The sequence below is a fragment of the Lactuca virosa genome, chromosome 4 (genome assembly GCF_052849685.1).
Source record: "Lactuca virosa cultivar CGN04683 chromosome 4, Lactuca_virosa_CGN04683_v6, whole genome shotgun sequence".
NCBI lineage: Eukaryota > Viridiplantae > Streptophyta > Magnoliopsida > Asterales > Asteraceae > Lactuca > Lactuca virosa.
In genome coordinates, this window is record NC_136429.1 from 434,467,778 (window position 1) to 434,492,960 (window position 25,183).

Below are 25,183 nucleotides of genomic sequence, written 5' to 3' on the forward strand. Positions count from 1 at the left end.
TTAGATCAATTGCCATGCCCATTGATTGCTAGATCTAATCATTCATAATTCGAATATTTAATTATTTAGTTAGCTAATTGCATGATCATTGTGTTAGTTGATTTATAATTATCAGTATTGGTTCATTGGATCAAGATAACTAGTTATTATAAAATTTGGTAATCAACTTGTTAAATCCATTGCACTCTTAATAAATCAAGCATAGGAAATAGGAGGATTCGAAATCTAAATGGAAGTACTTTAAATCGATTGTTTACATGAAGTTCTTTGCTTTTGTTTGCTTTAGTCTGGTTATAAATAAAGTTGAATTTAGTCAAACAAAAAATCTAATGGGTTTTGAGCACTACAACATTCCTATGGTGTGCATGCAACCCTAATGCTTTGGATCTAGGTTTTTCTCAAATCGTACATGCAAATAATCATCCAAAGCATAAACCCTAATACTAGCATACCAATTTCGAAATTTATATGTAAAATAGGGTTTGGAACATTACCTCACTTGTTATTAGCAATAACAAGAACTCCTTGACCTTTGAAAGCTTAGTGCCCCAAGTGTTGCACCTCTAATGGAGTCACAAACACTCAATGCAAAGGAAGACTTGGAGAGGTAAGGAAATCGGCCAGGGAATGAATCATATGCATGGGGACCGAAAATCCTATCTAGAGGTCCTTTAAATAGTTGTGGTTGGTAGGGTTTTAAGGCGGAAACCCTAATGCCTTGCTTAGGCACCAAGCAGCCTATGGACTCCCTCCTTAGAGCCCTTGGACGAAATCTATAGGGCTTCCCCCTTAGGATTTCGTCCACTCCACTATATGGAGTCCATCAGCCCAATTATGCAACTATCAATGATTTGCACAACAGTCCCTCAATTATTAATCAGTTCCTTTAATCCCAAAATTCATACTAGATTAATTTCTGATTAATTACCAATTAATAGTATGATTTCCAAATAATATATTAATCTTGTAATATATTAATAAAATCATTTTGAGTACCAATTTATTATTCATATAATAAATCATATTCTCTCTCCACTTGTCATCCTATCAAGTTGCATGAGAGAAGGCAACCCAAAAGGACCATGCTGCTATCGGGTCAAATACATACTGTGACAACCCGGAATTTCCATTTGTATAAACTCCGCAGTCAAGCACATCAAATAATGGTCAAATTCATCTCAGTACGTTTTTGGCCGGTTTTCAGTCCGTTGGGTGTTTTTATTTTATAGTCGTCAAGCGAACAAATAAAAGGAAGTATACTTTAGGGGTTGTCGTGCATCACGTAAGTCTCAAAACTCCAAGAGTTTGGAGTTTACGGCCCCAAACATGGAGTTTACAGCCGTAAACTCTAAAGAGTATAAATATGACACTTAGTCATTTTTGGCTCACTTTCCCACTTCCTAGTTCAAGAACACCCAAGTTTTCTCTCAACTATCATAAGATCATCTCTTCAAATCCGTCAAAATGTAAGTGTTTCCTTCCTAGATTCGAACATGCAACACTTAATCTAGTGTTTATACATCATTTCATCCATGGATTCTTCATCTTTTCTTAGATCTTCAAGTGTTCTTCAAAACACCAAGAACACCAAGAACACACACTAGTGTTCTTGGCCCTTAAACACTCCTACAAGCTTCCCATAAGTAAGTACACTCCTCCTAACTGGTTGTTTGCTTAGAATGCATGTTAAACCCTCGAAGAACATCAAAATCCCCAAGAACATATGTGTTTACGGTTCAAGGAGATCTCCTTAGACCGTAAACACCTTCAAGTGGGGTTTAGGTGCCCCTAACACCTTCTATGGCTTGTATAAAGGACTAGAACCTTGCATGCATGAGCTAGAAACACCAAAACACGGAATGGTTGGGTAACCATGAGTTTACGGCCGTAAACTCATGGGTTTACGACCGTAAACACATGTGTTTACGACCGTAAACTCCCAAGGAGTGGTCCAAGGACCGTAAACTCCAAAGAAAGGCCATTTCGAGCCCTAGTCACTTCCTAAGCCTTGGATTCGAGTCTAGCTTACTTCCTTGTGTGGTTTAGGACCTTAAAACACCCAATGACACCATTGCCATGAGTTTACGGCCGTAAACTCATGGGGGAAATGGTCCCAGAACCGTAAACCCATATGGTGCTACCATATGGGGAGTAAACTCCAATGTGAGGTCATACTCTCCTAAGATGCAACCCTTAGCACTCCTAGCACTTGAAACAAAGTGTTTTCATGTATTTGAGTGTCTTTACTTGCTTAATTAGTTATTAAATGACTAATTAGATACATAAATGTATCATTGCATGCTCAATAGGATCCGCGTGTGTGTTCAAGTCCTCACTTGACACTTAGCATCCTATACCACCCGTTCATCTGAATCACCCACTTCAGGTGAGTTCATACACCTTAATCAACCTTTTTAAATGATTTTAAATGCTTTTATGGGGGGAATACAAGTTTAACTATAAAGTTATTATATCAACCACATGTGATTAATAACTGTATAGCAAAAAGATTTCTGCATGTTAAACTGTTTTATCCAGCTAAAGGTTTTCATATTTTGTTTCAAATCTCTTTTAAAGTACCAAAGTCTCTTTTAAATTACCAAGCTATTATCAATGTCTTTTAAACCTATATTCTTGATAGATTCATGTCTATATAGATATAGTTATATAAGTAGGGTTTAAAGGACTTAGGACTGATAACCCGCTTTATTTCATGTTCCTTGTTTGGTTGTGGACTTAGAGCATCCGGTTATTTGTCCGAGTGTCGTTGAAGTCCTAGTTATATATTATGTATATCTGGTTAGATGTTAATACTCTTATTCCAGTTCAACACCTTTGGGTAGCAAAGGCATCTAGATAACCTCTCGAGTAAACTATAATAGGTATAGTTTACAAACCAACCATAACTTTCATGAAGGAGAACTTAGTTATATCTATATTCTAAACACTTGTACTTTTAGTGAAAAGAAAGGTATATAGAAATCAAAACATGAGATACATCCTCATGACACGGATTTCACCGTTGTCGAGCGGTAACCAGAGTCTCCTGGAGGGAGAGCGGGCATTGTGTGTATAGATCTATACGGGACAGACCATCCCACATCCTGACTGCTAGCTATAGTCCCGGCCGACCAAGCCAAGGGGTGACAAATGTCACATTCATTTCGACGCCAACAGGTCGTCGTGTTTACATCCGTCAATCAGTATGGTTACGAGTATCTTTACAATTACCTTATAATTCATGGCTTTAAGGTAATAAGTATTATTATGGTATTTTTTTCTACATATGAAACCATCATAGTATATTTTCCTAGTTATACACTAGGCCACATTTTAAACCTTTAAACTAACCTACTTAGGATTAAAGGTTACTTTAGACTCCCCGAGGTGTATTGTTCATTTAATACCACCTGGAGTCTGTATTTTACTCCTTTAGACTCCCCGAGGTGTATTGTTCATTTAATACCACCTGGAGTCTGTATTTTACTCCTTTAGACTCCCCGAGGTGTATTGTTCATTTAATACCACCTCGAGTCTGTATTTTACTCCTTTAGACTCCCCGAGGTGTATTGTTCATTTAATACCACCTGGAGTCTGTATTTTACTCTTTTAGACTCCCCGAGGTGTATTGTTCATTTCATACCACCTGCAGTCTGTATTTTACTCCTTTAGACTCCCCAAGGTGTATTGTTCACTTAATACTACATGGAGTTGTATTTTATTACTTATAAACAGCAACGTCATTGCTGAAGTAAAGCATTATTTTCCCTATTACTTTTACTTGTGATCTTTTCACATATTCATTAAAGTATAAACTATATTTTGATCATGATAGTAACTTTTGGGGGAAAATACTCCTTAAACAATAAAACAGTAAGGTCTTGGTAGAAGACTGCTTTTAGTAGGGAAACTCATTCTTTTAAACATAAAACAATCGGGTCTTGGTAGAAGACTACTTTTATTAGAAAATATAGGATTTTCTGGGAGAAATTCTAATACTCTGTAAATTCTAATTGCCATCATTTGTGAGATCATTTTGATGAATAACATGTATTTATATCAATGTCATTAAAATACTTATGAACTCACCAGCATTAAAATGTTGATACTCTCTTTCAAAATAACTTGTATTCTCAGGTCGTCAGTAGACAGGTACACTCCGGAAGCTTTTGTGAAGACAACCTTGTACCTAGCTGCATTTTATATTATTCTATGTATTTACTTTTGATGGTGTTGCTAAATGTAACCTATGTAAAAATTATTACTATTAATGCAATGGTTGTTGTACTTTGATTACTATACTGCATATGTTGTGATACTTGACATGACGTCCTCCACCCCAGAACGTTTTCGCCGTTCCGGTTTTGGGGTGTGACACATACCAATTATAGTTATGGGCTTAGACACCTAAGCCAACAGTCTCCCACTTGGATAAGGCTAATAACTATAACTGCAAGTACGACTTCAAAATCCGATTAGCAATCGTAGCTTTCAAAAGCCGTTGTCAAACTCTGATCTTATCAGTAACGCGTCCTTTAGATAAGTGATCAAATATTCCTCCATTCTAGATATCGTATGGACATGAGACATGGATTATAATCATTCTCTCTGTCCATGTGTTGTTTCCCGATTTTCCGATTTATGACGACCGACAATAGACTACAATCGAACACATCAACTTAGTCCAGGCTTGGCCAAGCGCTTAGGTTTTGATCACTAAATCATCGAAGGGCCCACATATATCGCTTTTATCCTACATTGGGTAAAAGTAACGGATAAACTTCGACTCATATACTTGTACTATTTACTCATCAAATCACACACAACAATACTTTTATAACATCAAGTTACTGATGCGTTTACGTATTGTCAATGCGCAACAGAATCGTAAACAACAACTCATATGTCTCCGTTTCAAGAATATAAGATATTATCATCTCACAATCACTCGTGATAAAATCCATGAAGTGATTCATGTGAGTGTGGGTTTAATCTAATACTCAAATCTTATTTGAGGAGTACTCATGAACACTGCAGCAAACTTGTGTTATGTCTAAACACTTAGACAATCTACAGTCGGATTCATGACGGTCTTACCTCATTACTTACTTCCAATGTATGATTGAATGTTGACGTTTGAATAATCTTATTATTCAGGAAGTAAAACATGTGAAGTGAAACACAAGAATAATCCAATCTAATATGCTCTCAAAACTTTTGAATATAAATAAAACACTTATTATTTAATCACCATATTGATTACACATTATTCATTGTATAATGTTTCGACTAATCAACTTAATACTTGAATGAAAACAATAGTTATCCCATGCTCCAAGCATGCACACTATGTTTACCTATGGTCCTTACTTTGTGAAATAGATCAATTGAACACATTTCCAATGCTGCTCATTTCACAATTCCAAATCCTTATCATAAGTGTAAGAATACCAAATTCTTCCACTATTAGAATGTGTTAGATTCTAAACTATCATGCAATGTATCTTTTGTAATGTCTAGGCACCAAAGTCACAGAGACTTTTCCAATTACAAAACATTCCATTGGAGATTGTTACAAGACAATTCCATAGATACGAAGTCTCATATTCAAAGTACATTCCTTTGAACATCCTTCTTGCATAAAAGTTTCTAACCTACACATAGATTCTTAATTTCCAAAGCCCCATTATGGAAACATTTCCATATTTTCCGTATGACAATTCATTCTTAATAGAATCCTATCTATTCATAATAATGTCAATATCGCCCATTCATTACTATACTTCCAACTGCCCACAAGCGACCAATCCTTAACGAACCTTAGATCGTCCTTGGAAGCTGTTTAATCACTTTAATCATATCTTGTTCTGGTCCCTTTTCCCTCTTAATTCCCTAGGCATTTGGAAAATCAGAACATGCGAATATTATAACATATGCGATCGATCCTATACCCGAAGCATATGGGACACGATTCATAATGTCTTACATACAGACATGATACTTGACCAGTATTTTGCTATAATACTTCCATATATAGAATTTCCAACGTTGAGACATTTCAACTTGCTATATATAGTATTGCTAACTAACTATATATAGTATTGCTAACTCGTTATATATGGTATTGCTAACTCGCCACACTTACCATAATGATTATGCTCCCACTAGCATAACAATTATGTCCTTACTAGCATACCACTTATGCTCCCACTAGCTTTGACATGTACCCAAAAATCAGCTGGACTTCTAGAAATAAATACTTATTGACTTTCTTACCAAAGTTCAGATTTCTGATACAAGATGCTTCGATAAGACTTTATCTAGGCTTCTCAAACTCATACACCTTTCTTTAGATAACTCATATGTGTGTCTAAACTATTTCAGAACTCATAGCAGTAAGTCCCAAATGTTAAGACTATTTTCCATTTCTCACAATTCGAAGTATGAAGAGGGATTTCGTAATCATAATCGAATTTGAAAATGCAATTAACACAACTGCTATCTCTTTAAATCTACTTAGTGAAAGAGTTTCCTCACAATCCTTTTAGGAAGCGGAGAGAAAGCTTTGCCACTTAGATTTTATGGTGTATGTATTCCTATCCATGTGGAGTTGACAAATTCAAACTCATATGGACTGAACTTTTTCAATCTTAATTTCTTGCCATCTGGTAGGGCAAGGGTCCTACTATTGTTTCCAAGTTATTGTGCTGCTCACCCCTACAGATCAATGTACTTTCCATTGATCAAGGTGCTTTGCCTTATGCATTCAAATGAGAACTCATAGAAATCCCATGCATAGTTGAACTAACTGGAATGAGCACAGAAACAAGAATATGTCAACACGATAGGTTACAAACCTCAAGTCGTGTGGTAGTGATGAACAATAGGTTTATTCTTGATTAGTTCTTGAAACTTTTCAAGACCATTAAGACTCCCACTGACCTCTTGACATATAAGACTCTTTATCAAGGAACATTCCTTAACAAACAAATATTCAAGAGTTAGTGCAGATTCTTATCAAGAAAACACTTCATACAATTGGTCTTAGTTGGTCTTTGTTTATCCAAAACATCACAACTACCAATTTCAAATGTGCAAGATTAAGAAACATTTCTACTCTACATTTCATGAGGTGTTATAAACCTTCTTAAGATTATGTCACTCAATGCTCAATCTTGGAGTATGACTCTAAGACTCGATTTTGGAACGAAGTATGACTCATCTTTTTGATTTAACCATTTCAACAATTCCTGATTCCTCTTATTGGTCACACAAATGCACCTAGGTGTCCTTAGAGGATCAATTGTGATATGGTTCATAATCACTAAGATGATCATAAAACACAATACTAAAGTACTCTCCTTTCCTTTCAGATTGGAGAAACTTTTATCTTTCTGCCTAATTGATTCTTCTTATTCGTTCTGCTATACATTGAAACCTTTTCTAATGATCCAGAATTACACTTAATATTGTAAGTATAACCATGTCCACTAAACTTTTAGTAAATCATGACGAATAGTCTTATCATTCTTTGTGGTGGATCTGACTAGTGCATATCAATGTGTACTAGATCCTTTCATTTTTCACTTACATACATATGTAAACAAGGAATTAGTCTAAATTTCCCAAAGATGAAGGTTCTCATTCATCATACAATGCAAGTGGCATGATTTCAAGTTTCTGTCCAATTGAAACTTGGGTCATGAGAATCTTTCCTTATTTGGTAAATTTCTGACACTACCACAAATAACATAACTAAGAATCACATTCATTTTCAATATTGCTAACAATAGAAACATACAAACATCAATTTTCACAAATGCCATTACAAGGAAATATAAAATAAGATAAAATCAAAAATTTTCTTTATTTATAAAAGTACGGAAAAACTTGTCCTTACAACGCAATTACAAATGAAAACTATGTTACTAAATATTCCTAAGCAATCTATCATAACTCCTAAGTAGCAGCTCAAAAATCCGATCATCAAACCATGCGATTGAAATCCATTTCTTCGCAATCAGACTCAACTCACTATTTCTTTAAGCTTCCTTTCTTTTCTTTGATCCTACAAAACATCAAAATGTAATCTTATCACATCATGTATTAAGAATCTACAAATAAGAACTTAATAGAGTTAGATAGTGTACTTACCTGAAGCAGAGTCATACACTTTGACTTTTCCATCCTTGTGATCTTTCAGGTATATACGGCAGCTTCGCATCCAATGCCCTTTCTCTTGGCCATAGAACCAAATGGACTCTTTTGGAATGATACACGGGATAATATCAGACTTAGCCTTTCTCTTTACCATTTGGTCAAACGGTTTGACCTTGGCTGATCCCATTCCATCGGGAAGAGAAAACCTTTCTGGACTTCCAATGTTGCCATTTTCAATGTCCAAGGAAGTTTGGGAAGTAGATCTTATATTCAAATTCGCTTTACCAGTGCACAAAATCATTGTTGATTCAGCAGTAATTAGCAAATATGTCAGATCAATAAGGGTCACGTCGTGTTCTGTCATATAGTAGTCTTTAACAAACTGACTATACGACTCGGGGAGTGACTGAAGAACCAAGTCAACGACTAACTTCCTCGGGAAAATGACACCCAACATCCCTACTCTATCAATGTGTGACTTCATCTCCAAGACGTGTGCACACACAGACCTTCCATCTTGGTGTTTGCTTGCCAATAGGGCTTGAGTGACTTTGAACTTTTCAAGTCGACGAAATTGTGGGTCAGGGAGAATTACTGGAGGAGGTGGAGGAAGAGAAGTATGATTTCCAGTTCCACCTTTTCACAAAGAGGGGAATGATCTTTCACCCTCATCGACATGTGGAATATCATCTTCGAATGGAAAGCCTTTTCCAAAAGATTGAGGAAGACCATAGTTGTCAAAACTAGCCATCTACAAAAGGGGAGAAATTTAAGTTAGTTGATTTAATCCTTAATATAACATCCAAATGAAATATTAAGGCTAGGATCCAACACAATAATTTACAATTCGGAAGAGGGATGTCGTAAACCAGTTGTAAACTATTTGTCGGTAGGTAAATGACGATTTACCAATTCCACCACGAAAACGAAATTTTAAACGAATTAGGTTTTAAATGAAACTCCTAGATCTTTTGAGATTCATTGAACTTTTCAATGGCATGTTTAATCTCGATTTATGCCCTTCAATTTTGTGACTGGGATACTGAGGATCACAAACAAGGTGTGAATAACCATGCAAATTAGCTTGGTACTCTCGAAGACGTTTATCACCTAATCAATGCCCCGGTTAACCACACACGCTCCATTGATCTATGATAATCTACGAGCTACCCATTGCCATCCTTCATTAGTCTCATATTAGTGTGCCGGTTAACCACACACGCTCCACTAACGACCAATGAGGTGCAATGTGCAATTTCATGGGTTAGCATCAAATTCACATTTTCCCTAAAGTAACTAAGATTGAGAATTTATAAAAGGTTTAGTTACTTTATATGTTCATTATACTTTTTAATGAGAATGTCCTATCCTACCCGTTCGGCTAACGACCCTCCACTAGTCAAGGGGCGGTGGGTAAGAGTGGATACCCAATGGTGGTCGTTTTACATGCCGCTTCCTTAAACACCCCTTATAGACCAACTTCGTGAATCAGACCTACTAAGGGTAAGACTGACCTTTTACTTATACATATATATTAGACTTTTACTTTTATATAGTATAAGGGAGTATTTTATATATTTAAAATACTAATGGTTTAATCTTTTAATAATTAAATTTAAACCTATCTATGGATTTATTAATTGTCTTTTAATTAAAACACTTAATTAATTAATTAATAAAATCCATGAGGGTGTAATTTTAAACTTTTAAAACACTAGGGTTTTAGAATTTAATATTTCAAAATTAAAACCTTTTAATCAAATTTAAATTCCAAAACTTGAGGGCAAGTTTTGAAACTTTTCAAAACTTTCTAGATCAAATTTAAAATAATTAAAATAATCTGTCATTATCTGAATTTGACCTAATTCAATTTATGGCAAGATAATTCACATCAAATAATACAAATAATTATCTTTATCATATAAACTAATAATTATCTTATAGTTTGACAATTATCTTCTAATTGGATTAAGATATGCATTACCATAACATATAAAACGGATTTTTTTTATTAGAAAAACAATTTATGGTAATCATCCAAATCCAATCTTAGCCAAAATCCCGAAAATTTTCGTCAGATCCTATTCCGTGTCGTGGAAGGCTATTCCACGTCGTGGAATCAGACAAAATCAAAAAACGAAAATTTTTAGGTTTGAAAAATTAAGCATAGCATCAATTACAATAGAAAAAGGACATAGGCTCTGATACCATTGATGGGTTTTGAGCACTACAACATTCCTATGGTGTACATGCAACCATAATGCTTTGGATCTAGGTTTTTCTCAAATTGTACATGCAGATAATCATCCAAAGCATAAACCCTAATACTAGCATACCAATTTCGAAATTTATATGTAAAATAGGGTTTGGAACATTACCTCACTTGCTATGTAGCAATAACAAGAACTCCTTGACCTTTAAAAGTTTAGTGCCCCAAGTGTTGCATCTCTAATGGAGTCACAAACACTCACTGCAAAGGAAGACTTGGAGAGGTAAAGAAATCGGACAGGGAATGAATCATATGCATGGGGGCCGAAAATCCTATGTAGAGGTCCTTTAAATAGCTGTGGTTGCTAGGGTTTTAAGGTGGAAACCCTAATGCCTTGCTTAGGCACCAAGAAGCCCATGGACTCCCTCCTTAGAGCCCTTGGACGAAATCTATAGGGCTTTCCACTTAGGATTTCGTCCACTCCACTCTATATAGTGCCTCATCCCAATTATGCAACTATCAATGATTTGCACAATAGTCCCTTAATTATTAATCAGTTCCTTTAATCCCAAAATGAATGCTAGATTAATTTCAGATTAATTACCAATTAATAATATGATTTCCAAATAATATACTAATCTTGTAATATATTAATAAAATCATTTTGAGTACCAATTTATTATTCATATAATAAATCCTAATCTCTCTCCACTTGTCATCCTATCAAGTTGCATGAGTGGAGGCAACCCAAAAGGACCATGCTACTATCGGGTCAAGTACATACTGTCACACCCCCAAACCGAAACGACGGAAACGTTCAGTGGCGGAGGACGTCATATTTAGTATCACAAGACATGCATCATAGTAATCAAAGTAACGAACAACCATTGTATTAATATTGAAGTGTTTACAAAGTAGTGATTCATAAAAGATTGAATCCAAAAGTAAATAACAAAACAAAACATGAAACTATAGTACTTCATCTTCTGAATTCCAGTGCGCGTACCTGTCTACTCGCTTCCTGAGAATACAAGTTATTTTGAAAGAGTAGATCAAAATTTAAGCTGGTGAGTTCATAAGTATTTTAGTGATGTATTAGTAAGTTGAAAGTTCTTTTAGAAAAGTTTGCTTGTTCCTCCAGAAGATCCTATATCTTCTTATATGATGAAAGATAAGTAAAAAATGACTCTACAATCCTTTCTATGAATGCTAAATGGATACAAATTACATAGAATTCAGATCAAACAAACAATCGATTGTGTGAATTTGCCCTAAGCCCACAACCAAACAAGGAACAAGAAATGATGTGTGTCACACCCCCGAACCAGAAGGCGGAAACGTCTGGGGGCTCGTGTGACTAATAATTGAATAATCATCACAATGAATATACATGAATCATAACACAATCATCACCAACATTACATAATACAACTAGCATTGTTCACATCAAGTACATTGTTAAAATACATAAATTCAAATTTTTAAAAGTACGATAAGTGCTATTACATAAGCGAAACCATACACACTTGTAAATCTTCCGGCTTAACGATTACCTGATAATACAAGTTATTTTGAAAACGGTCAACATATATAATGTTTGTGAGTTCATAAGTATATTTGAGTAAAAGTCCTTGTATCTTTCATAAAAACCCAGAAAATCCGATATTTTCTGTAAAATGTTTTGAAAATGATGTGAAAATCGAGTATAAATGCATGTGTGAATTTCATAGTTAAAACTTGAGTGTAGTTTAGATTCATTGTATTTTGAATAAATAATAATTGTATGTGAATAATCTCCCCAGAAAATCCGATATTTTCTGTTTTATAACATCGTTTAGATTCTTGTATCGTTAAATAAGTCATTTCGCATTGACACAATTAAAGAATTTATCTTCAAAAGGTTATCTTTTGGTATTGAATCCCTATATGAGTCGATATAACCATGCATGATAATGACTAGGTCGCCCGTCTTGGTATTTTTCCAAATGCCGGTCTTGCTAAAGATGTTGTCGCCCTAGACTGGCCTAGTCTAGCTGTAGCGAACAGCTAAGGCGTGGGGGGTCACCCCGTATAGATCTATACACAAACTCCCGCTTTCCTACCAGGAAACTCTGATTATAACTACAGGCTACGATTGTACACTCAGAGGTGCCAACCGACATGTCTCACTAGATTCTTAACCCCTTTTTACTATGTTTAATGTTTACGTATTTGTGGTATGTTTTTGTATTCACAAGGTACATATATAAGTATACGACGTTTAATGATTTCGCAAAGGTGTAGTTACGGTCTATTAACATGTGAAATTTCCATTCCAAGCCCTATTAGCATGTTGTTAGACCACAAAGGCCCAATAACATGTAAGAGGGTAATTTAGGCCCAATAGGCATGTAAATGGGCCACAAAAGCCCAATAAACATGTAATCCATAACTAAGGCCCAAATTAACATGTAAGTGGGTCATAAGACCCAATAAACACGTCATGGAAAAACATTGGGCTCAATATGCACTTAATTGGGCCCTTAGGGTCCAATGACCAAGTAACGTGTATATTAGGCCCAATAAATAGTTATTGATGTATTTCGTTCGTTTTGTTTTATTCCGTTGTTTGTTTTGGCTCGAACTTCAATAGATTGGTGATCAAAATCCTCTTTTTGTAAAAACGACGTTTTTGGCCAATCATCCTAAAAATTTTAAATTAGGTCCAAAGTTTTGTAAGAATGACACTTTAGTCCATAATTTATAAAAGTTTGCAATTTTGTTCCAAATGTCTATAAATTTACGGTTTTAACCCAAAATGTTATATATTCACATTTAGAACCATGTTTTGCAGAAAAATACATTTTCAACCCCTTGTTTGTAAAAGTTTACACTTTCGGCCTGATTTTTGGAAAACTTTACATTTTTGGTCCAATTTGAAAATAAATGATATTTTCACTTCTAAATTTGGTTTATTTACATTTATGACTCAAACTTTGGCCAAATAACATTTTTAACTCCAAAACTTATTTTTTTCGCAAATTGGGCCCAAAACCGTGAGGCCCAAAAGTTTTGGCCCATTTAGCTAACATTTGCATTTTTGGCCCTTTTAAAAGTATGTTTAGCATAAAAATACCTTTTTATACATGTAGGACCTTTTTGGCCCCTTTAAAAACATAATTTTCACTTTTTACCCTTATCTTTTGTTTTCTAGACAATTTTGACCTTTAACAAGGTTTTTGTTGAACTCTTTTGCATCTTAAACATGTATTCACTTTTGGCTTGATAATGTAATGTATATCATGTCATAGTTCATAGATCTTTGTTAAATAGTACTTAGAATTTCGAGATTTGCTAAGATCTAACCCATTATTACCAAACAAACTAAGTATTCACATAAAACATGCATATAACACATAGATCTACACATTTTACTTGCATTCTCCCCCAAAAATCTTATGAAAACTGAAAACAAGGGGGTATGAACTCACCTTTTGCTTGATCTTTCGGTTTTTGAAGAAGAAGTGGAAAAGATGAAGTGATTTTCGGCCCTAGTAACTCCCTTGAGAAGATCTCGAACTTAAGAAGATTTCTAGGAGTATGATCACCAAAAACTTTGTTTAAAAGAGTGATCTATCATGAAGATGGAGTTATAAAACTTGAATGTGTAAAGGCTTACCAAGAATGATGATTATGTTGTGAAAATCCTCTTGAAACCTAAGCAAAATCTTGAGAATTTTGGAGGAAGAAGATGGATGATTCTTGAGAGAAATGGAGAGAATTTGGTGTAATGTGTGTGTGTGTGTGTGTGTTTGTTGTCTTCGGCCGAGAGTAGAAGAGGAGAGGGGAGAGAGAGGGGTGAGGTGACTAGCTTGGTTGCATGGTGGTTAAAACTTTGATGCATGTTGGATATTATAGAGGTGGCACCTCCAAAGTCAACCCCTTTAATTCTCTTCCTTTTCCTTTTTTTTGTTCATACATGGGCCGAGATTTTGGGCCAAGAAGAAAGGGTGGAGTAGATTGGGCCCATTAACTTTAGCTAGGATATTTGGATCCTAAACATAAATTTTTTTGGCCCATTGGGCTCTTGGAAGCATTCACGGCCCAATTAGAATAAAAGAATGGGCTTATGGCTCACTAATGGTTAATTGGATTAGTTATGGCCCAATAAGGCCCATTAGGGTTAGAATGAATCATTCTACCCCCAAATGCTCCAAAATGTTTTAGATTTATGAATTGGGTCTAATTAGGATCCAATTAGGGTTTCTTAGTCTAATAAAGTTGAATTCAGGGCATATTGGTCCATTAGGCCCAATAAGAAAATTCTAGCCAAATATGGACTTAAACCGAGATTCCTAGAGTTTTTAGACTCTTTGATGAACATCATTGATGAATCTATATGAGCATTGAGTGAGATTTACCTAGAGCATATGATTTACAATAGTTGAATGGTTACACAGGAATATAATTTCCTAGCTAAAATGCTAGTTGTGACATCATCCCCCCGTTAGAGGGAATTTCATCCCAAAATTCCTTTTGAAAACTAGGATTGTGAAGGAAAGAATAGGTGAGGGTACTTCTGCTTCATCTGGTCTTCACGTTCCCACGTGAATTCCGGTCCGCGTTTTGCACTCCATAGAACCTTCACGATCGGGATGCGACTTTGCTTTGTACGCTTCACCTCCCTATCCATAATCTCAACTGGTTCTTCGACGAACAGGAGGTTCTCGTTTATCTCAATCTCTTCCAATGGGACGACAAGGGTTTCATCGGATAGACACTTTTTCAGATTCGAGATGTCGAACACCGGGTGTACGTTGCTAAGCTCGGCGGGTAGCTGCAGCTTGTAAGCCACTGGACCAATCCGGGAAAGAATCTCGAACGGTCCAATGTACCGCGGGTTCAGTTTTCCCCTTTTCCCAAATAGAATCATCCCCTTCCATGGAGAGACCTTTAATAGAACGTGATCCCCGACTTGAAATTCTAGTGGCTTCCGCCGCTTGTCAGCATAGCTCTTCTGTCGGTCTCACGATGCCTGAAGTCGAGCTTTAATTTGGACTATATTTTCGGTTGGGGTCCTGTAAGAGCACTGGCTGGCGATTTCCCTTTTGCTAGTTGCGTGTCACCCACCTCGGCCCAGCATAGGGGCGATCTACACTTACTACCATAGAGAGCCTCGAAGGGACCAACCTTGATGCTCGTATGGTAACTGTTGTTATAAGAAAATTCGATCAATGGCAAGTGGGCATCCCATGATTTACCGAAGTCAATCACACAAGCTTGGAGCATATCCTTGAGTGTCTGGATGGTACGCTCACTCTGACCTTCCGTATGTGGGTGATAGGTGGTGCTCATATCTAGCTGTGTTCCCATTGCTCTCTGAAGAGATTGCCAGAATCTTGAAGTAAACCTGCTATCTCGATCCGAGATAATAGATACTGGCACTCCATGGAGTCTTACAACCTCCTTGAGATAGATTCGGGTCAGCTTTTCCATCTTGTAGGATTCTTTTATTGGCAGGAAATGAGCGGATTTTGTTAATCTATCGACAATTACCCAGATAGCATCCAATCCGTCTGTTGTCTTTGGCAATTTAGTCACGAAGTCCATAGTAATCCTTTCCCATTTCCACTCGGGAATCACTGGTTGTTGTAGTAGTCCCGAGGGCTTTTGATATTCTACTTTCACCTTGGAGCAAGTAAGGCACTTGCCCACAAAAGTGGCTATCTCTGCCTTCATATTAGGCCACCAATATTGCTGCTTGATATCCAAATACATTTTATCTGACCACGGATGAATAGTATATCGCGTCCTATGGGCTTCATGCATGACTACCTATCTCAATCTCCTAATTTTGGGGACCCATATTCTATTCATGAAGTAGTAGTTTCCGTCGTCCTTGACTTCGAGCTCCTTCTCCATTCCACGTAGTGATTCGCTAGCGACATTCACCGGCTACAATGCGTCCAATTGGGCTTCTTTAATCTGTGAGGCTAGATGGGACTGGATGGTGATTGACAGAGTCTTCACACGACGACTTGAATACTCCTTTCGGCTCAGGGCATCGGCTACCACGTTGGACTTGCCTGGATGGTATTTGATCTCACACTCATAATCATTTAACAGCTCAACCCATCTCTGTTGCCTCATGTTTAGTTCCTTTTGATTTAGAATGTGCTGGAGGCACTTGTGGCCTGTAAAGATGGTGCACTTGGTACCATATAGGTAGTGCCTCCAAATCTTTAGGGCGAAGACTACTGCCCCCAGTTCAAGATCATGCGTGGTGTAATTTATTTCATGCGTTTTTAATTGTCTGGATGCATAAGCAATTACCTTCCCTCGTTACATAAGGACACAACCTAAACCCTGATTCGAAACATCACAGTAAACTATGAAGTCTTCGGTTCCCTCCGGTAAGGATAGCACTGGAGCACTACAGAGGGCTTGTTTCAAGGATTGGAAGGCAATTTCTTGCTTCTCGGTCCAGTTGAATGGTACGCATTTCTGGGTTAATGTGGTGAGGGGTTTGGCTATCTTGGAGAAGTTCTGAATGAATCTTCGGTAGTAGCCTGCGAGACCTAAGAATTGACGTATTTTCGTTGGCATTGCCGGAGTTGCCCAGCTTTCGATTGCTTTGATTTTGGAGGGGTCCACGTGTATTCCTTCTTGACTGACTACATGGCCCAGAAAGTTTACGCTACGGAGCCAGAATTCGCACTTGGAGAGTTTTGCATACAACTTTTCGGCTCGTAGTGTTTCTAAGATCTGTCGGGGGTGTTGGCTATGATTTTCTTCACTTCGAGAGTATACGAGAATATCATCAATGAAGATGATTACGAATTTGTCAAGGAATGGGCGGCAGACTCGATTCATGAGGTCCATGAATGCGGCGGGGGCATTCATCAGACCGAAGGGCATCATGGCAAATTCGTAATGACCGTAACGAGTTCGGAAAGCAGTCTTAGGAATGCCCTCATCTCGGACTTTGAGTTGATGATAACCGGATCTCAGATCTATCTTTGAAAAGTAACTAGCCCCTTGGAGCTGGTCAGATAGATCATCGATTCGTGGCAGTGGATACCGGTTTTTGATGGTGAGTTTATTTAATTCCCTATAGTCGATGCACATCCTGAAGGATCCGTCTTTCTTTTTAACGAAAAGAATCGGAGCTCCCCACGGTGAGAAGCTGGGTCTGATAAATCCTTTATTCAGGAGTTCGCTCAGTTGGCTTGATAATTCTTGCATTTCCGCAGGAGCTAACCTATAGGGTGATTTGGCGATTGGAGTGGCTCCAGGCACTAGGTCGATTCGGAATTCGATTTGTCGCTCTGGGGGTATTCCCGGAAGATCTTCTTGAAACACATACGGGAAATCACACGCCACTGGGATGTTGCGAATGCTCACTTCCTCTTTGGTTTTATCCAGCACTTGAGCAAGGAACACGTAGTTCTTCTTTTGTAGACACTTTTGCGACTTGATACTCGAGATAAGACGAAGGTTTACGCCAGGTTTATCTCCGTAGATTATTAGGGTTTCATGGTTAGGAAGATGAAGGCGAACGGCCTTCTCGTGACACATAATATCAGCATGATGGGGGCTTAACCAATCCATGCCGATGATCACATCAAAACTCCTAATATTTACAGGCATTAAGTTTATTTGGAAGGTGTGATTGTTTAGAGTTAGGGTACACCCCACGTATAGTTGGTTCAGTCTTCCCATTAGCCAATTCCACCGTGAAGGCTTCATTAAGCTTTTGGGGTTGTTTTTTTAGTAAGTTTTTGAACTTATTACTAACAAAACTTCGTTCCGCCCCGCTATCAAATAAGATGCATGCATATGAGTCGTTAAGTAGGAACGTACCGGTGACAACGGTTGGGTCCTGCACTCATCGCCCTGACCCATTGTCATTACTCTCCCTGCTGCTCCTGTCCCTTGGTTGTTCGTGTTGGGGCAGTTTCGCCTGATATGCCCGCTTTTTCCACATCCGTAACAGGTATAGCTAGCTCCAACATTGGTGTTGTTGTTATTGTTGTTGTTGTTGTTGTTGTTGTTGTTGTAGTTGTTGTTGTTGTTGTTGTTGTTGTTGTTGTTGTTGTTGTTGTTTGTCATCTGGTTCTGTGGAAGCTGAGTCCTACAATACTTTGTTGTATGGCCCTTCCGGTTGCACCTTGCGCAACTCATCTCTCTGCACTCCCCGTGATGGTGGAAGTTGCACTTGCCACACTTGGGGAGATTTCGCGAGTACTGCTTGGAAGCATTCGGTGTGGATGAGGCTGGAGCATGTGGTGTGGCAGTAGCTTGTGTTGCAGCATGGACAGACACCGTTTGTTGCTTCTTAGACGATTCCGAGTTTTGCTTTCCTTTTTGCTTGTTGTTTTTCCCCTTCTTGTTCTCTTCCTCCTTCTTAACCTCCGCTTCCACTGTCTTGGCACCCTTCTTATTGCCATGACCGTACAGTTTCTTGGCCAGTCTCTTGGCGCTGTCAAACTTTGCAGGGTTTGTCGCAATGACATTCCCTTGGATAGGTGCAGTCAATCCCCAGATAAACCTCTCGATCTTTTTCCCTTCTAAGGTGATCATTCCGGGACACATAAGAGATAGCTCACTAAACCGAGATATGTATGCGTCGATATTGGAGTTTTGAACCGTGAGGTTCCACAACTCTTGTTCCATCTTCTGAATCTCACCTCTAGGATAGTATTCTGCTAACATCATCTCCTTCAGCTCTTCTCAGGGCATCACGTTTGCCACTGGGAGTGTCATGGCCTCTACGTGGCCATTCCACCAGGAGAGGGCTTGGTCAATGAACGTGCAGGCTGCGAACTTGACCTTACACTCATCCGAACACCCGCAGATTTCGAAAACATACTCTACTTTCTCGATCCACCGCTTCAGGGCTATGACGTCTCCTGTCCCATTAAAGGTCTGAGGTTTGGTGTTGGCGAAGTCCTTGTAGGTGCATGTTCGAGCAGCTCCGTGGTTCGTCCCTTGATTGGTGCTCCCGACTCCCTGCCTATTGCCTTCTCCGTTGTTTCCATTGTGAATATGCGTAAGTGTTGCAGTGACCGCAGCGGACACTGCTGCCTGGAATGCAACCGAGTTTATCTCAGGTGGGGTCGGTGCTGCGTTGTTTCCACGGTTGGGTCTTTGAGGCATCTTTCTGTCATGGAATGGAAAGATGTTGAGTGCCTATGGTTTTTGCGAGTTTGTGATCCTATAGACTAGGCGTATAGTGTGTGTATTCGGGTAATTTCATGCATTAACATAAAACAAGAAAGTAAAACACATAGCAGATAACAATGTCATGATAAAACATAAAGCATTTTCATTAATACTAATAGTTTTGATACATGAAAATTTTCCAGATGGCATACAGTACATATAAAATCCGGCAGCATGACGACCCTATGAGTAGTGTAATCACTTAAACATAGAGTCGATAGTACATAGTATAGTACGCCTAAGAGAATCCTAAAACTAATAAGATTCGCCACTAATCCCGGTCATACATAGAAGTGTCTAAAGATGGTAGCGAAATCATATCCCAAAATGTTGTGCCAACAACTGAGCCATCTCGGTCATCTCTCCGATGACCTCATCCCTTTCCTGCTCAGCTTGTACGGCTCGCGCCTCCATAGCGAACAGCTGCTGTCGAAGTGTGGCGACCTCCACCTCCAAGGAACGATCTTCGTCAACGGGATCCGATGGTGGAGCAGGGTGGTCTTGATGTGCCTCATCGGCAGGTGGTTCGATAGGGGCCTCATTCACATCCCTATCTTCCTACATGGCCTCGTCGTTTCCCTCAAACTCATAGTTGGTGTCAGTGTACTCTTCGGGTCCAACATCATGGGCTCCCCCTTGTCCCCCTTCAGGATCCTCTTCAAGCACTCCTTGAGCCACTGGTGTCTGGTAGAAGTGCACCTCTTGCTGATCATCATCCATGGTGACTGCATGGGGGAGCGGGAGTAAGTCATGTTTTGATTATCCCTATAGTATATTTTTAGTTATTTGAGTTTTGGGTTTCCTAGGGTTATCGGAGAGTGGGGTAGGCTTGTGGATTCATTTCCCGCTGTGATTACTCCCGAACACATGTTGGTCATATTCTGAATAAATATAGTTGATCAGGCTATATTCATCCCTAATATGACTACATAACTGCCCAAGTTAAATCATAGCGTTCAATCTCCTCCAGAAGCTTTTATTAGATGTTGTTAGATTATTATCCTAGTACGCGCACATAAGTGTGAAACTTTTATTTTGTTCAGAGTTATTTAGTCTCATTGTGTTTATAGTTGCATATCATGCATGGTTAGATATGCTAGTTCACTATAAACATTGCTCTGATACCAACCTGTCACATCCCCGAACCAGACGGCGGAAACGTCCGGGGGCTCGTGTGACTAACAATTGAATAATCATCACAATGAATATACATGAATCATAACACAATCATCACCAACATTACATAATACAACTAGCATTGTTCACATCAAGTACATTGTTAAAATACATAAGTTCAAATTGTTAAAAGTACGATATGTGCTATTACATAAGCGAAACCATACACACTTGTAAATCTTCCGGCTTAACGATTACCTGAGAATACAAGTTATTTTGAAAACGGTCAACATATATAATGTTGGTGAGTTCATAAGTATATTTGAGTAAAAGTCCTTGTATCTTTCATAAAAACCCATAAAATCCGATATTTTCTGTAAAATGTTTTGAAAATGATGTGAAAATCGAGTATAAATACATGTGTGAATTTCATAGTTAAAACTTGTATGAGTGTAGTTTAGATTCATTGTATTTTGAATAAATAATAATTGTATATGAATAATCTCCCCAGAAAATCCGATATTTTCTGTTTTATAACATCGTTTAGATTCTTGTATCGTTAAATAAGTCATTTCGCATTGACACAATTAAAGAATTTATCTTCAAAAGGTTATCTTTTGGTATTGAATCCCTATATGAGCCGATATAACCATGCATGATAATGACTAGGTCGCCCGTCTTGGTATTTTTCCAAATGCCGGTCTTGCTAAGGATGTTGTCGCCCTAGACTAGCCTAGTCTAGCTGTAGCGAACAGCTAAGGCGTGGGGGGTCACCCCGTATAGATCTATACATAAACTCCCGCTTTCCTACCAGGAAACTCTGATTATAACTACAGGCTACGATTGTACACTCAGAGGTGCCAACCGACATGTCTCACTAGATTCTTAACCCTTTTTTACTATGTTTAATGTTTACGTATTTGTGGTATGTTTTTGTATTCACAAGGTACATATATAAGTATACGACGTTTAATGATTTCGCAAAGGTGTAGTTACAGTCTATTAACATGTGAAATTTCCATTCCAAGCCCTATTAGCATGTAGTTAGACCACAAAGGCCCAATAACATGTAAGAGGGTAATTTAGGCCCAATAGGCATGTAAATGGGCCACAAAAGCCCAATAAACATGTAATCCATAACTAAGGCCCAAATTAACATGTAAGTGGGTCATAAGACCCAATAAACACGTCATGGAAAAACATTGGGCTCAATATGCACTTAATTGGGCCCTTAGGGTCCAATGACCAAGTAACGTGTATATTAGGCCCAATAAATAGTTATTGTTGTATTTCGTTCGTTTTGTTTTATTCCGCTGTTTGTTTTGGCTCGAAGTTCAATAGATTGGTGATAAAAATCCTCTTTTTGTAAAAACGACGTTTTTGGCCAATCAACCTCAAATTTTTAAATTAGGTCCAAAGTTTTGTAAAAATGACACTTTAGTCCATAATTTATAAAAGTTTGCAAGTTTGTCCCAAATGTCTATAAATATACGGTTTTAACCCAAAATGTTATATTTTCACATTTAGAAACCTGTTTTGCAGAAAAATACATTTTCAGCCCCTTGTTTGTAAAAGTTTACACTTTCGGCCCGATTTTTGGAAAACTTTACATTTTTGGTCAAATTTGAAAATAAATGATATTTTCACCTATAAATTTGGTTTATGTACATTTATGACTCAAACTTTGGCCAAATAACATTTTTAACTCCAAAACTCATTTTTTTCGCAAATTGGGCCCAAAACCGTGAGGCCCAAAAGTTTTGGCCCATTTAGCTAACATTTGCATTTTTGGCCCTTTTAAAAGTATGTTTAGCATAAAAATACCTTTTTATACATGTAGGACCTGTTTGGCCCCTTTAAAAACATAATTTTCACTTTTTATACATGTAGGACCTGTAAAGGCTTACCAAGAATGATGATTATGTTGTGAAAATCCTCTTGAAACCTAAGCAAAATCTTGAGAATTTTGGAGGAAGAAGATGGATGATTCTTGAGAGAAATGGAGAGAATTTGGTGTAATGTGTGTGTGTGTGTTTGTTGTCTTCGGCCGAGAGTAGAAGAAGAGAGGGGAGAGAGAGGGGTGAGGTGACTAGCTTGGTTGCATGGTGGTTAAAACTTTGATGCATGTTGGATATTATAGAGGTGGCACCTCCAAAGTCAACCCCTTTAATTCTCTTCCTTTTCCTTTTTTTTGTTCATACATGGGCCGAGATTTTGGGCCAAGAAGAAAGGGTGGAGTAGATTGGGCCCATTAACTTTAGCTAGGATATTTGGATCCTAAACATAAATTTTTTTGGCCCATTGGGCTCTTGGAAGCATTCACGGCCCAATTAGAATAAAAGAATGGGCTTATGGCTCACTAATGGTTAATTGGATTAGTTATGGCCCAATAAGGCCCATTAGGGTTAGAATGAATCATTCTACCCCCAAATGCTCCAAAATGTTTTAGATTTATGAATTGGGTCTAATTAGGATCCAATTAGGGTTTCTTAGTCTAATAAAGTTGAATTCAGGGCATATTGGTCCATTAGGCCCAATAAGAAAATTCTAGCCAAATATGGACTTAAACCGAGATTCCTAGAGTTTTTAGACTCTTTGATGAACATCATTGATGAATCTATATGAGCATTGAGTGAGATTTACCTAGAGCATATGATTTACAATAGTTGAATGGTTACACAGGAATATAATTTCCTAGCTAAAATGCTAGTTGTGACATCATCCCCCCGTTAGAGGGAATTTCATCCCAAAATTCCTTTTGAAAACTAGGATTGTGAAGGAAAGAATAGGTGAGGGTACTTCTGCTTCATCTGGTCTTCACGTTCCCACGTGAATTCCGGTCCGCGTTTTGCACTCCATAGAACCTTCACGATCGGGATGCGACTTTGCTTTGTACGCTTCACCTCCCTATCCATAATCTCAACTGGTTCTTCGACGAACAGGAGGTTCTCGTTTATCTCAATCTCTTCCAATGGGACGACAAGGGTTTCATCGGATAGACACTTTTTCAGATTCGAGATGTGGAACACCGGGTGTACGTTGCTAAGCTCGGCGGGTAGCTGCAGCTTGTAAGCCACTGGACCAATCCGGGAAAGAATCTCGAACGGTCCAATGTACCACGTGTTCAGTTTTCCTCTTTTACCAAATCGAATCATCCCCTTCCATGGAGAGACCTTTAATAGAACGTGATCCCCGACTTGAAATTCTAGTGGCTTCCGCCGCTTGTCAGCATAGCTCTTCTGTCGGTCTCACGATGCCTGAAGTCAAGCTTTGATTTGGACTATCTTTTTTGGTTGTTTCACGAATGATTTAGGGTCCTGTAAGAGCACTGGCTGGCGATTTCCCTTTTACTAGTTGCGTTTCACCCACCTCGGCCCAGCATAGGGGCGATCTACACTTACGACCATAGAGAGCCTCGAAGGGAGCAACCTTGATGCTCGTATGGTAACTGTTGTTATAAGAAAATTCGATCAGTGGAAAGTGGGCATCCCATAATTTACCGAAGTCAATCACACAAGCTCGGAGCATATCCTCGAGTGTCTGAATGGTATGCTCACTCTGACCATCCGTCTGTGGGTGATAGGCGGTGCTCATATCTAGCTGTGTTCCCATTGCTCTCTAAAGAGATTGCCAGAATCTTGAAGTAAACCTACTATCTCGATCCGAGATAATAGATATTGGCACTCCATGGAGTCTTACAACCTCCTTGAGATAGATTCGGGTCAGCTTTTCCATCTTGTAGGATTCTTTTATTGGCAGGAAATGAGCGGATTTTGTTAATCTATCGACAATTACCCAGATAGCATCCAATCCGTCTGTTGTCTTTGGCAATTTAGTCACGAAGTCCATAGTAATCCTTTCCCATTTCCACTCGGGAATCACTGGTTGTTGTAGTAGTCCCGAGGGCTTTTGATATTCTACTTTCACCTTGGAGCAAGTAAGGCACTTGCCCACGAAAGTGGCTATCTCTGCCTTCATATTAGGCCACCAATATTGCTGCTTGATATCCAAATACATTTTATCTAACCCCGGATGACTAGAATATCGCGTCCTGTGGGCTTCATGCATGACTACCTCTCTAAATCTCCCAATTTTGGGGACCCATATTCTATTCATGAAGTAGTAGTTTCCGTCGTCCTTGACTTCGAGCTCCTTCTCCATTCCACGTAGTGATTCACTAGCGACATTCTCCGGCTTCAATGCGTCCAACTGGGCTTCTTTAATCTATGAGGCTAGATGGGACTGGATGGTGATTGACAGAGTCTTCACACGACGACTTGAATACTCCTTTCGGCTCAGGGCATCGGCTACCACGTTGGCGTTGCCTGGATGGTATTTGATCTCACACTCATAATCATTTAACAGTTCAACCCATCTTCGTTGCCTCATGTTTAGTTCCTTTTGATTTAGAATGTGCTGGAGGCTCTTGTGGCCTATAAAGATGGTGCACTTGGTACCATATAGGTAGTGCCTCCAAATCTTTAGGGCGAAGAC